General features: G+C 37.9%; 1 protein-coding gene across 1 annotated transcript in view; it reads right to left on the bottom strand.

The window, feature by feature from the left end:
* Positions 1 to 11,537: 11,537 nt before the first annotated feature.
* DGKH (diacylglycerol kinase eta) overlaps positions 11,538 to 14,673 on the bottom strand; it is a 160,056-nt gene continuing 156,920 nt past the window's right edge. The window contains exon 32 of the mRNA XM_018908691.3: positions 11,538 to 13,758. The gene's annotated coding sequence lies outside the window, so the exon portion shown is untranslated. The remainder of the gene's footprint in view (positions 13,759 to 14,673) is intronic.

Here is a 14,673-nt window from a genome sequence, read left to right on the forward strand (position 1 = left end):
AGAGCCAGCCTAGGAGACCTTTTATTGCAGAATGGAAAGCATCACACGCTAACCTTATCAAAAGATGTATTGTACTCCATAGGGTTGGTTGCAGATGCTATGAGATTATTATCCAAAGCCTTGGAAAGCTCCCTGAATTCACATCCTTTCTGTGCATTGTGTTTATTAGAGGATGTGATAAATGCCGTCAATGTGTTACACAAGACCATACAATAATAATTGGAGCTGGCTGGGAAGTGAAATTTTTATTCTACAGGAAATTCCAGCTTGTCAATATTTTGTTTCATTGAGTGCTGGAACAAAACATGTTGGCTCTGCAGTCTTTCTGGCAAAAATGGAACAATCTATTTCTTTGCCAGCTGACAAGCCTGGGAAGCCAAGAAACCAACTGAGCAGTCGGCCTGATGCCAGGGAGCTGTATAGCCAGTCAGCTGAACTACAGTAAGAAGCCAGCCTGGCCAGCAGCCACAGCCAGCTCATGGCTAGAGCTTCTGTAGAAATTTTTGATGGAACCAGGGCAATCCAGAATTTCCAGTGCCAATCTGTTCAATTAGAAGATGGACAAACACCCTCTCAATAATTGACTCCTGTCAGGAGAGGATGTAGCTCTGCTGTAGTTTCTGTTGCTTATGTGTTTCTTTCTTCAGCTTTCCCCTTGTGACTTAGGCACATATCTATTGCTTGTATGAACCGATTAAATCCAAGAATTATCCTTAAGGATTAATGATGATACCCAAGCCCATGAGGAAGTTTTCAGAGTGTCCTTCATTGCTAGTTTTGTGATTGTCATTCAAATAACCTTGCGTGCCAGCAATACCTCATGACATTTGCCTGTGTATGTATGCCCTGCTAATGAGAGTTATACAGTTACTGCAGGAGTGCAGTGTGAGATTGGAATAAACACTTGTCTGCTATCAGCTAACACACTGTCTCCTTGTCTTCAGCCCATATTTGCAGATGAATTTAAGATAAACTTGCCAAAATGCAATAATGAGGCAAAAACATCTTCTGAACTAGGGAAGCGATACTGATCTTTATTGGGAAGTTGGTGATGTGGAGGTCAATGCCAATATGGAGATTCTTCTCTGTCAGAACTAGCTATGCTCAAGTACTGAGCTGTTTGCTCAATGTAACCCTAAACCTAAACATTATTGGAGGATTCTTGTAATGCTCCAGTTATTTTTCCCTTTTAGTGTATTTCTGGAAAGGTACCAGGTCAGTTTGTAAAAAGATTAGCTACATCTTTGCCCTCCTGTAGTTCACGGTTATGACATCATCATAAAAGGTATTTTTCAAATGCTTTTTTCAAATGTTTAGATAATTTCTATGATAGGATAAATGTTAAGTGTTTTAATTCCTTAGAACTGCAGACGTTGTACACGCTATACACACCCCTTGTTTACAGCTGCTTCCTATACTTCCTCTTTAAAGCGCAGAGATGTCATATACCATCCTTACCACAACTGTGGTAACTGCAGGGAACAATGAATTTCCTTCTAAATGTTCAGTGGTAATTAAATTTTCTGCAACTTCATCTATATAAGTAGTCTCTAATATTCCTGCTGTGAAATTAGAGGAAAAACAGATGCTTTACTGAGACACATTTCAAATCTTGTGCCTTCCCCATGTAAACAAATGTGACTCATTTTCTCTCTCAATTTCAGCTACTGTGGAGATGCTACAGCATCTGGATTCCAAATTAATTCAATATCAGTTTTCTGTGACCTTTATATTTTCTAAGCATGGCCCAGTTTACTACTGGTTTTACAGAGTTTATTCTTGAACTGGAAATCATTTTCATAGTGAGATTTTCCCACAATGAAAATAGTTCAGTGTCCTGTTTATGATGTGCTTTCTTCTTCATTTCTGCTGGAGTTCTTACACAGTTTGCTGCAACATATCCTGAAATGTGCTCTTCATTTCAGATGAAATAACTTGAGCATATGTTTAAGGTTTAAGTCAGTCTCAATATGACCATTTGGCTTGTCTTGTTTATATTCCACACATGAATAACTGCTGCTGTGTCTCATTTAAGTCCTTCTGATTCTCAGTTTCCTCAATGTTGCCACATACTCAGAGATTATTTAATTTCCTTTCTGATCCCGTCTATAATAGAAATGCACTTTAAACATGAGCACACTATAATTATAGTGTAATTGTCTTTTTCCATCAAAATATTGACTGGAAACGACCAAGTCCTAACATGTCTTGGATGGACCTTTCAGCAAAATAGGAATATTGATGTCTTCTCCCAAACTCTCCCAAACTTTGTTTTTTGCTCTCTCTCCCTCAAAAAAAAAAAAAAAAAAAAAAAAAAGAAAGAAAAAAGAAAAAAACTAGAAGTGCTTCCTCCATCCACATGGTGGTATAAAATATTGCTGTAATACAAAGGATCCTGAAAACCTCATATCAGAGAGAGGGAATTTTTATCATGTGGGGTTGCCATTGTGAAAAAGTCACTGTACAATCCTTTCCAATGACTTCTTTGTAAATTACTGTTTGAAGGCACAAAAGCTTGGCCAAAATGAAACACAGAGCAGAAATCCCTGAAAGAAATGCTGTGAGGTCTTCCCTACCACTTTTAGATGTCTGAGTAGCTGTTTCTGAGCTACCTTCACTGAAGGCAATTTCATTTTCCCAATTAAATTTATCTAGATACATTTCTCAGCTCAGAAATGTTCCATTTACACGGCTTACTGAGAACCAGATAAATTTAATTTTTAAACTGCCTTTAAATTGAAGCTCACTTGATTGTTACAGTAAATTGAACTTTTCAAGATTCAAAGTGTAGCTTAAAATTATACATCCTGGTAACATTGTATTTTACTGGGTATTTTGGACCTACTACTGTTGAACCACAGTCCATGGTCCAACATTTTGGACCACGTACCATTGAAGTATTAGTTATTCTTCTAATTAAGGATGTTAATTTTTAACTTTGTTGAAAGGAAAATATTTTCTTTGTGGTCACTTATGCTTTAAAGCTGTGGATGTATATATATATATATATATATATATATAAAAACATAATATAAATATATATATTTATATTATGTTTAATATAATTTATATTATGTTAATATAATATATATTTTATATATATTTATATATATAAATATATATATATTTTATTATGTAAAGTCAAAATCTTTCTCCTCAGTCAAAAGGGGACTAATCCATTGCCTCTGCTCGGTTGCAAGAAACTGCATTAGGAATATTTGAAAACATAATAAAAGTGTTTTAAAATCAAATTGTTTGAACTTCAACAACGTGTCATCATTTACAGTTGATAAGACATTGTTCTACCTATAAATTAATGGAAAACAAGAATTTATATTTGCTTTCAGATAACTGCCTGGGTCATACATTACATAATAAAACAGATGTGCTATAGATAAGTCAGAATTTGATCCTGAAAGCTGGGTTGTAAAAGTATTAATTTTTTTTCCTTGTCTGCCAAACGTTTCCAGAATTACTAGTAGCTTGAAATTTTATCAGCTTTGAATACATGGAAGTGTTGAGGCTTGCCCCTGCAAGTTGGTTATCTTGAGAGATTGCAGTCAAAAGGTTTATTGAAAATTTTCCTGCTACTAAAAGTTACATAAGGATTGATCAACTATGATTTTCAGTTCCCTAGGGGCAATGAGGATGGGACACAGGAAAGAAATTAGTCGGTGAAGCATTGATAATATTTATATCTCTTTATGCTAAAAGGTCTGTGATAGTCATAATTGTTGAACCACCCAATTCTTTATAATTGAGTATAATTAAGCCACTGAAGGGTAAGTTAAAATAACATTTTGATGATGGGCTCTTAATAATATACCTTTAAAACACATTATACCAAAGGAGAAAAATGGAAATGGATTTCCATTCCCCGACAAGCCCAGCTTTACTATTTTTGTACCAGAAAATGAAGTTACATAGATCTGATTTGCTTATTCATTGGCAAAATGTATTCATTTTTCAGGCCATCAAAAGGACTTTTTTGTGGCTGGGAGCTGATGGATATGAATGATTTGTGTGGGGAAGAACTCCAGGGTTTCAGAAGAATCATGGAGGACTTTGCATGTGGCTCCTGCTAGGAAGCAATCCAATGTTTTGTTTACCCATCTTGGTTCCCTCAGGCTCTGGCAAGACAGGTTTGCTCAAAGGCACACTTTCTCCTCCTGTCTCCTTCATTATCCAGGGAGGAAGAGCCTTTTGCAGCTTTGCAGCTTTAGAGCCCATTTTTCCCTATCACAAAAAAAGAAGTTTGGGTTTTTTTATGAGGGACAGTTTTAGAGCCCACAAGACCACTCCTGATAGCTGGTATGTGAAATGAGAAATGTGCCAGGATCCAGAGTACAAATTATAGCTTCCTGTCTTTTGGCTTGTTTTTAATTCAAGGCCGGTTTTTTTGGTCCCCTTCTGTCTCAGGTGTGCTAGGGGAGGATAATTGTTTTTATGTAAATTCATTTGGTGAAATTGCAGAAACCTGATAGATATTGATGATTGATTATGAGGCTGGTTTTTCAAGTAAGCTTAATTGCAGCTTTATAGGTGATGAGTTTTAAGATATTTGAAAATTTGATATTATAGTTATAATTAACATTAATAATACATTGCAACAGCATAGCTATGTGGTGTATTTGAGGGTTTTATATATGTGTATGTGAGTGAAAAATACACTTAGTGCTAGAGAAAATACATTATATTCATTAAAATAAAGTGTTCTGCTGAGGCTTTTTAGTGTGGGTGTTCCCCAGTTCTTTTCAGGAAAGATAATGATGCACACTGCAGGTGAAGACTTGTCAGGATGATACAGAGCTAATGTGAAATGATCCTAAGTCAAAAGTAAAGTTCTGCCAACAGGACAAAGCACTGAGGAGCAAGATTGCAGCTTTTCAGCTTTTTTTTTTTTTTTTTTTTTTTTTTTTTGAAAGAAGCTTATTTAGAACTTTTCTTCTATTAAATTTTCTACCACTATAGAAATGTCAGGGTTTCCATCCCAGATCCAACAGTCTAGCCTGTGTTCTTGGCTGTAGTTAACAAAAGATGTATGAAGGTGCCCATTAGCAGACCAAATACAGAAAACATTTATTTATAACTTCTGTTGTTTAAGAATTTTCTCAAGTTTTACAGTCTAAGACATAACTTTTCCAGAAATGTTCTTGTTAATGATAAAGATTGCTCCTCTAGCTAGTGTTACATTTCCTTTTTTTTCATTTTTATTAAAAATTAACATCTCCACATGTCTTTAAAAACAGATGAAAATGAAAAATTTTCAGATTTTTTTAGAATGAAAAATTACTGATTTTTAATTTTAACTAAAAGGCTAAACCCAATAAAAGGGGAATATTGCCAAATATATTGGCAGCCGTGCGGGACTGAATTTAGCTGTCCTATGCAATATCCAGGACTGCATAGCTCAGTATTTACACTTCTTACACACACACAAAACACCTCAAACTCACCTATCTCAGAGAGATTTATCCAATTTATCCAAAGCAAAATTCAGACAGGATTTACCTACACCAGAATTTGGACATTCTATAAGAAGTGCCACAGGACCATTAGTAACAGCAGGTGTCTGGGTCTTCTTGTCTCACTGGGAGGAGGAAAGGAAGATCCAGCAAAATATTGGGATAAAGTATCTTCCTGGGACACTGGTTACATGTCTAGTCATACAGCTACAGAATTAGTAACATAATTCTAGGCTGTGCCTTCCTGCTTTCTTTGGAGATGTCACATTCCAATATGACTCCTACTGGCTCATCATTTTTAATAGTCCTTGTGAAGGACCAGGGCATATTTTTTTCCTCTTATGTGCCCTGGTGTCAGTCTGGAGGATGAGAAGCTGTCAGTATTTCTACCTTAATTCTGTTTTTCTCTGGTGAACCTGAGGATGTGATTTCTGCCAGCTTGCTGCTGGTGGTGAAAGGGGAATATTGTCCTCTCTTTCTCTTTTGTCTTTCCTCTGTTCTCTCAGTTCTGCCTCCGCACTAGGCCACTCCTGGTGCTAGATCCTTCTACCCTTGGCTTAGTTCATTAATCCAGCTGATCCCAACCACATTGTCACGTTCCTTGATGCTTCTTGGCCATATTAGGGCATTAATGCTGGTTGACAGAGGGGTCTGAAAAAACCCAGTGCTTGAGCAAAATAAGTAGCTGAGAGCCAGACAGGAAACAGACCTTTGAAATCAACAGCCTAAGGTTTCTGTTATTTTAAGTTGCATGGTGGCACAGTGTGTTTTGAAAAGTAGGTGAGCAGCTCCATGGTTTGAAGGGAGTGCAAATGAGGGAGGAAGCAAAGCAACGTGCTGGCAGTGGGCTTCTCTGTGTGCTGAACCTCTACAAGCACTAGATGGCCTGCTTTTAAAGGAAATGGGCAATCCCATCCGTTTCTGTGTCAAAGATGAAAAGTACAATTTGCACAAGTTGTGCATCTATTTTATATACATCGTGCTAGTCATGCTAAAACTTCAGCACCTCTATAAAACACTAATCCTGTGTTGGAAAGAAGAGGCATCATCAGTGCTGGCACTGGGTACCCTCAAAGACACCAAGGCCAGAGGAGAATGGAAGGTAAGAGATGCAGCTGACCTGCAAAGTGTGGGACTCAGACATAGAAATTGCATTTTGGCTGTGGTATTTAATGTCTTCTGGGAAAGTCCTCCTAACAGTTGTAATTTGTGTATCTCTCAAAGAATGACTTCTATTCTGGGCCAGTAAAAAGAGTCAGTACAAAAGGAAAACTTCGATTTACCACAGGCCTTGAACCACTAAATAAACGAAAGAAAAAAAAGCAGTTAATATTGAAAGCAAACAAAGCTTTGGTGAAATAGTAAGTGATTTAACAAATTTCAACAGCATCATTACACATCTTATGCTCACTGATATCTTATACATCAGAGTCACTCAGTGCCAAAAACTAAGCTGCAACAGAATTTTAACATGTCATGTCCCTAAAAGACTCATTTTTCTCTGTTTAATTTGGGAGGTGGGAAACTGATGGCAGCAACAAGTGAGCCTGGAAACTTGAATGGAAACGTTAATGGATGGGTAAAATGTCTTGTAACATTTTTTCATCACTGTGATTCCTCCAGGCAAACCCCCTCTACCAACCCAAAGGCAACCTGATGGTCAGATTCCCACGAATAACAAAGCAAGTAGGTCTACAGAGGATAGTAGTTCTCTCTAAATTAAGAAAAAGTATTATTTCTTTCCACTCCCCCAGGGATTAGCCTGGATATCAGAAGCATTTAAACTGGGTATTTGCTAAACAGATGTAAAAGAACCACAAGGGTTTATGATTCAAGTTTTTCTCCATTTAATCCAGCAAGGGTAAAAGTCTTTATAAAAGCCCAGATTGCCCAGCCAGCTAAGAAAACCAAGGACATTGAATCTTGTTTTCAATATATATATGTTTTGGGGGGGGATTTATATTGAAAAAACAAGCCATGATATATTTTTGATCCTGCTAGTAAATGCTACAATAATTTCACTTCTATTTAAAAACTAGTGCCTCCATCAAACCTTAATTGAGCTTAATCAGCCATTAACAGTAGTTTTTATTGACTGAGAAATAAATGGTGATTGACTGGCCTAACATAATTAATTGTTATTGTAGTTTTCAACAATTTAGGCTCATTTGCCCAGGCTACTCTTTCCACAATGTTTGAAAGATTTAATTAATACCGCTGTCAATAATTTAAATAGGCTTACGATTCTGGGAATTACAGAGTAATCATTTTTATGGCTGAGTGGTCACAGAGAGATATATTGAAGTTTTAATTCTGAGAACATTTGATTTGTAAAGCAGTATATACCTTCCTGAGACAACTCTGTGAAGGTTTTACACTGCAGCTGTCAAATTTATGCTGCTTATTGTGTTTTGATGGAGCAGAGCTGGCACAGGTATTGTCCCCTCTCCATCCCTCTCTGTGTAGCTGCCTCGTTCCTTTAAAAAATTCTTTAAGGAACATATTTGATTTTTATTCATATATAAACTCATTTAATTATTTTCTTTTGATGAAGTAAGATAATAAATGGAAGACATGAATTCAGCTGGCATCTGAAAAAATATTTTACAAGGCAGTCGATGCTGTTTGATGGTCTCCCTCCTCTTGATCCAGAGCATTGCCCTAGTCCCTACATTTCCTTGGGTTTACAGTCTGTGGAGTACAGAAGATGCTCAAAACACAGTAGAGTGGAAGGTGAATGTCCAGAAAAGAGGAAGTAAGAGATGGAATGCCAGAGCAGAATTATGTAAGGCTCATCTTCGTAGAAAGTCAGTGCTTGAAAAAGAAAACTCATTTTATAACTTCCTGTTCTATTCAAGTGCGTGGGTTGTAATTTCAGGAAGGGGATGCCCACACACTCCAGGTAAGGCACTCTCCTCTAGACTGTTGCTCTGCCTTGGATGAGGAGTTGGCCCCAGAGCCCACCTGCTCCTCCCACTGCTTACAAAAGCTGGTGAAGGAGAAAAAATATGAAAACCTTACTATCAAGCTTTTAGTGCAGGTACTCTGAAGGGACCCCTGAACCTACCTTTAAAAAGCAGCTTCTCCTCACTCCAAAAAAAACCCATGTTTTGGGAACAGCTCCATAGCATCCTCAACTTCTTGAACATTTTATCCTTTTTATTCACCTGAAAATAGCCCCCTAAGACTTCTGACTGATTGTATTAATGCTTTAAAGCAGGTTAGTTGGAAAACAAGTCATCAGGCATAAATCAGAAGAACAAACTCTTACACCACTTGCAGGCTCCTGTGTGACTTGACCTTCAGAGTACTGATGGCTTCAACAGCAGGTTGGAAACGCCGTGTCCAGGAAGTCTGAGCAAAGCTGTGCTCCCTCAGAGGGAGGGGAAACACACCGTGGGTTGAATTGTGACACCATTAGCAGATGATTATTATTATTGTTACGAGGGCCATGTGTTAGGGATTATGGGGTATTGCATGTCTGATTCTAATTAATGAACTGCTCTACTCAGAGGATAGCCCGACTGCCAGGAGAACACATATCTGCTGTTACATTAATGTCACTAGGCAGCAGATGGATAATTTTTTTTTTTTTAATGAAATTGAAGAAAGGAAATTGAACTTGGCAAAGCGCAATTGGGAAATGACGGTAGGTACCTGAGAAGGGCTGAAGCCTTTGAGCCATGGGAGATGCAAATAGCAGCAAAAGGGCAGAGGGGAGGAATGAGTTCAGAGTGGCAAATGCAGGCACAGCTGTGTGCTGCTGTCAGGGAAAGGAAATGGAAACTAAAGCTAGAGAAAAAAATCCTGCTGCCTCGCTAAGGCATCTGCCACATCCCAGGATGTCCCATTTCATCACCACGACATCTCTCCCTCTATAAAAAGAAAGATGCACTTCCGTGTAGATCCCCTCAGTTCTCATTTGAAAGAGGAGGGCATGGGCCAGATGCTGCTTTCACTCATCTGCAAGCATTTGGCCAGGACAGAAGCTATTGCACCTGCCTTGTGTTTTGTCATGCTTTCAAGACAGATTCAATCCATGACATCTTACCATTGGATGCCTGGGGAGGATTGAGGTTGTGACTCCATTAACATATTTTATTTTTAAAAAGTATAATTATAAATATGATCAAAAAGGCATTTGTGAAATTAGGAAAAGTCTGCAATAACTCCAAAGGAAATGGGACAAACAACTACTTAAATACAGGGCCAGTTCAGGCTAACGCCATACTCCTATATCTGTCTCCAGAACGGGCAGATTTTAATCTAAACACCAACTTTCAGTGGCCTGAATGGCATAATTTAAAAATAATTTTTGTTTCTCACTTTTTACCATGCTCACTCTTCCAATATTTTAATATTAACATGAAATGTTAATACTGCACCAGTTTCAATTTTGCCCTTGTATTCCCTTATGCCATCCCCCTAAACCTCTTTAAATAATTTGCTACTATATTTTGTTTTAAACAAGACATCCATGCAGCCCTTTTTGATAAAATAACTCTGGGCAATAACTCTGTTAGGTTTGCTTCAGCACTTGCAATTTCAATGCTTGCCTGTCTACAACCTTCTTTTTTTTAAAGATTTTCATTAATTTAGTTATAGGAATTAAAAGTTAGCACAGTTTCAGACTTCATCAGCTATTTAGTGCCACTGAGATGAATGGATTGATTATTAACTTGTATTAACTTGTGGTATGAACAATTCATTCATTTACCAAACTTTTCTCAAAATTATTAAAAACCTCCCTTAATGCATCTTCTAGGTTAAGGCTTATAATCCAACTACTTTTTTTCACATTTTTAGACTTCTTACTCACAGAAAACTGATTTATGGTCAAGATGGACTGTGGGAAGCCTACCTTACTGTGCAGTCTAGCGTCTCAAAGAAATTCTGGAGAGTTCCCAGTGTCCAAACACCATTACACCCCATCTCCTCATGTACTGCAGAGTGCCATCCCTAGTGGTGCCACCTACTTTAACCCATGAGTTATTTTTCCTACAACAGTCTCTTCTGTATACCGCAGCTTTGATTATTGAAACCAGCCTTTTCAGTTTGGTTAAAAAAATGGAATTCTCCCAAAACACACCCAAAATTAAAGTACAGGCTTCAATCCTAAGAGAACTGTAAGCACCTGGAATTCATGGTGCATTGAACCCCCCTGCACTGACCTGTAAACTTTCTGGATTATCCATAAAACTGCCTCTCCAATGCATGATCATTCACGACAATGGGATCCCAACCACAAGACAACTCCATAGATCACAAGATTTCAGCCTTCATGAACTGACTTAGGCTCCTACACACTATAATTTTCCTTCTGTATATGCCACTGACTGTGGTTACTTTCACATCACGTATTGTGCTAGGTACCAGCCTAGTAGCCCACTGACCTGCAACACGGCAGCTGATGCCTGCCTGTGGAATGGCTCTCTGGAATCAAACCCAGTGAGTGTTTGGCAGGGTTGGTGCCAGCAAGGCACAGCCCATACTGCTGAGGAAAACGTGTTTGCTTTCCTGCTTTACTTTCCACTTTACCCGTGTTAAAACGGGTGCTACTGAATGTTCTGTTTTAACGGCTGTTGCTGCCATGGATGCAAATGCAAATCTGTTTTTGCACTTAATACGCTGTGTGGCAGCAAGATCCAGTGGAAGATCCCTGCAAATGTAAACACCTACATGCACAGTGACCTACTTACATCTGGGTTTGCACGTAGCTGTGTAGGGCATGTATAAAAGCTGTATTCAAAGCCCCTAATTTAAAACAACTTTCAGGCAGTCCCTGGCAGACTGAGTAGAAATGACGCTTGGTATTTATTAATCCAAATTTTATGTAGTTTTGAGTTTTCTTTTAAATTCCAAAGTCTTTGATTGTGCCAAGGAGTTGCCATTGCATTGAATTCAATGGGGAATTCTGGTTTAGATTTGATGACATTGGTAGCAGCCCACATTTTGAGTGGATAACATCTAAAATTCAGTGTCATGATGTTCAAACGTTTCCAGTGATTTCTAGATACAAAATAAATTCAAGTAAATTCAAGGACTTACATACATTGAATGCATTCTGTTTATTTGAGAAGGAAGATCTCATACGAGTGCCTGTTATGGAAGGCATCTCTTATCATGTACAATAAAATCAACCATTGCTTCCAGCAGAATACAAAAATACACATCTCAGTGACTTCCATACAATAATAAATATGTAATCATGCATCCAACAATAAAAAGGCACGGAAAACTGGTCACTTAGTAGTCATAAAAATTACTAACTATATTAACAAAGCCACCCAAATTATCTGTACAAGGAAATGTAACAATATATTCCAAAGGTGAAAACACATAAAACATCTTTAAAATAGTATATGCAATAAATACCTCAATTGTTTTTATATATTAAAAATAAAACTGTGCCATTGTAAACAGTATGTAAACAAACAAAATTCACTGTTCCTTACCATTATTACAAGTAAATAAAGCCAAAAGTTACACCCCTGCTCTGTTAGATATACTTCATTGGCAAGTTTTGTCAGGCAGTTTGAAGTTTTACTCTTTTCTGCAGCAAACAGAGCCTGCTATGTGTGTAATTCTAAGTATTAGAGCAATTGCTAAGCTTTAAAACTGACTGCCCAGGACATAGTAGGTCATCAAAAAGAACTGGAACTAGGAAAAGCAATTCTTGCAGTGTTATGGACAGAAGTAATTTATTTTTACTACATATAATAGTGTGGGTAAAACTCAGCGGTTTACTTAACACTGCTCTCCTACAGGACTCGAGGGGGCTGTACAGAGGTGGTGAGCATCCCTATTCCCATGGGTGGAGAAAGTGAGGCACTCAAAGGTTAACTACACTGCCCCCAGTCTTACACCAGCTCCATTGGCAGGAAACCAAAGGCAGAATCCAGACCTTCAGCCACTTCCTCCTCATTTCCTCAGATATCACATGGCCTTGCAGACAAACAAAGCTGTGTCCTGAACTCCAGCCCTGATTAGAATTGCAGAAAGCCAACCAACACGCAAAAGGAAAGGTGTTTGCTCGCTTGGGTGCCCCTCTGTCCCCACTGACAACCATGGAGCCTTGCCACCAAGTGAAGCAGGAGCACCATAAGAGCTTTTCCCCACTAATCTGTGATCAGAGCCACATTAGCAGATGAACTAACAAGCCCAGACAGAGCCCTGTGTATCCTTCGCAAGCCTACTGATTGCCTCAAATGTCTATTCTTTTGAGGTCTGTTTCTACAGCCAACAAACTCCTAGAAAGTTTAACCAAGGTGCAAACTTCCTGCCTTATTAGCAAGGGGAAGGATAGGAATCTGAATATGATCCTTTCTTAAACAAAATTATAGGAAAAGACTCCTGGAAGTAGTGGGCATTTGCACAGATGTCTTCAGAAAGAGCCTTGTAAAGGAAGGTGTCTGCTACATTATTTCTTCAGCTTTTGATAACCTTGACATAACTACCTCATTTTACAAGTCTGACTATCCCTGGGATGACTATCTATGATAAATATAAACTTACCTGTTCCCAACATATGTATTTCAAAGTGCATGACAGCTCTTATTTGAAAATGGTATTTTAGCCTTAGATGAAAAAAATTAGGATGCATGTACTTAGCTGTTTCACAGCCATATGGTTTTTTTTACAGGAAGAATACACTTTGAGCATATGTAATTAAAAGATACCCTGGAAAGGGATTTAGGAAGCGCTGCATTATGGTATATGTCCTCCTTGTGCTATTAAAGAACTGTTCCTTCTGCCTCTAGACAAGTGATTTCTCTAATGTCAAGCAGTTGTCTGACTTGCCTTACCACTTAACATTTTCATAATTTTAATTGATCCATGGAATATAAAAAGTCATTCAACACACTGGCTCTGAAGATACTTCCAAGTCTTGATGAGAAGCTTAAAGCCACATACTTACTATGTAACATTTTTTTCTCCAATAAGGTACTTTTGGATAAGGTACTTCAAGTGTCTCATACCAGATCTGCAGAGACAGGTGAGCTGCATGAGATCAGTAGGTACAGAAAACAGACAGGACTACTTTTTATTTATCAATGAATACTTCTTCACATTCACCTGCCACTTTGCATTCCCTCTTTGGGAGAGGAGAGAGGCATGAAAGGTGATCTCTTTTTAGATGATTCTGTATTAAATCTTACAAAAGTTATTTTAGAAGGTATTTTCTTAGACATATTCAAGGACCAGATCAATGAAAAATTCTGTACAGTCTCTGAGGCATGTACTCCCACCTGTCTTGTAGTTTGCAGGTTCCGTAGAAAAATCCAAATAGAAACTGCGGATTTCACATTGGGAAAAAAATAAATACATTTCACTCATTAAAAAAATTATCACAGTAGGAAAATAGCCAGTAAACAATAGATTCAGAGGGGTTCAATCCTGGCCCCAGTGAGATCAATGGGAGTTTTGCCAAGGATTTCAAAAAAGCCAAAATTTCACCCAGAATCATATACAATTCTTTAGCTGACAACAATCATAAACATCCTGCCACCCCATTGTATAAGTTAAATATTAATAAGCATCTGTAAACATCCTGCAATTTATCTGATATAAAAAATACTATAATAAAAACAATGCAGCATCTCAAGCACTGTATAGTTTTAAGTTTTTTTGGCTCTACACACAAGTTGGCATTGTTATATTGGGCAAAACCAAGGTATGTATATACATCTCTATGTACAGGTGTGCTCTCACATAAACACTATGAACTAGGTACTACATATCTACACACATCCACACAAATACTGGCAAGAGAATGACATTCATAGGTATGGCAGACAAAAGCCTATCCATGATCAATTTGAGGATTGCTTTTATGTGAGGAGCATTTTCTCTCCAAGAAAATCATCTGTAGGCTTACATGTAAATGCTGTAAGTGAAATACAAGAACAATCTCCAAGGGGCCTAAAGTACTGTTTAAAACACAGCATATGCCTAAGTCCCAAAAGATCTATATGACTGCAAAGATGATGGACTTTCTTGTGGAATGAAGAGGAGGAAGGGGAAACAAAGGGCAGAAACTACTGAGTACACACCAGATTTTACCTAAACCCATGCAAACCATGCTAGATGTTTTCACTTTCAATTGAATAGAGGTTTGGATTGAGTGGAAATCACGTGTTTCAGCTCTTTGCTGCAAACTGCCATTTAGACCCAAAGATATGAGTTATGCAGAGAACAAGACACTGTC

The sequence above is a fragment of the Serinus canaria genome, chromosome 1 (assembly GCF_022539315.1).
Source record: "Serinus canaria isolate serCan28SL12 chromosome 1, serCan2020, whole genome shotgun sequence".
In the NCBI taxonomy this organism is placed as follows: Eukaryota; Metazoa; Chordata; class Aves; order Passeriformes; family Fringillidae; genus Serinus; species Serinus canaria.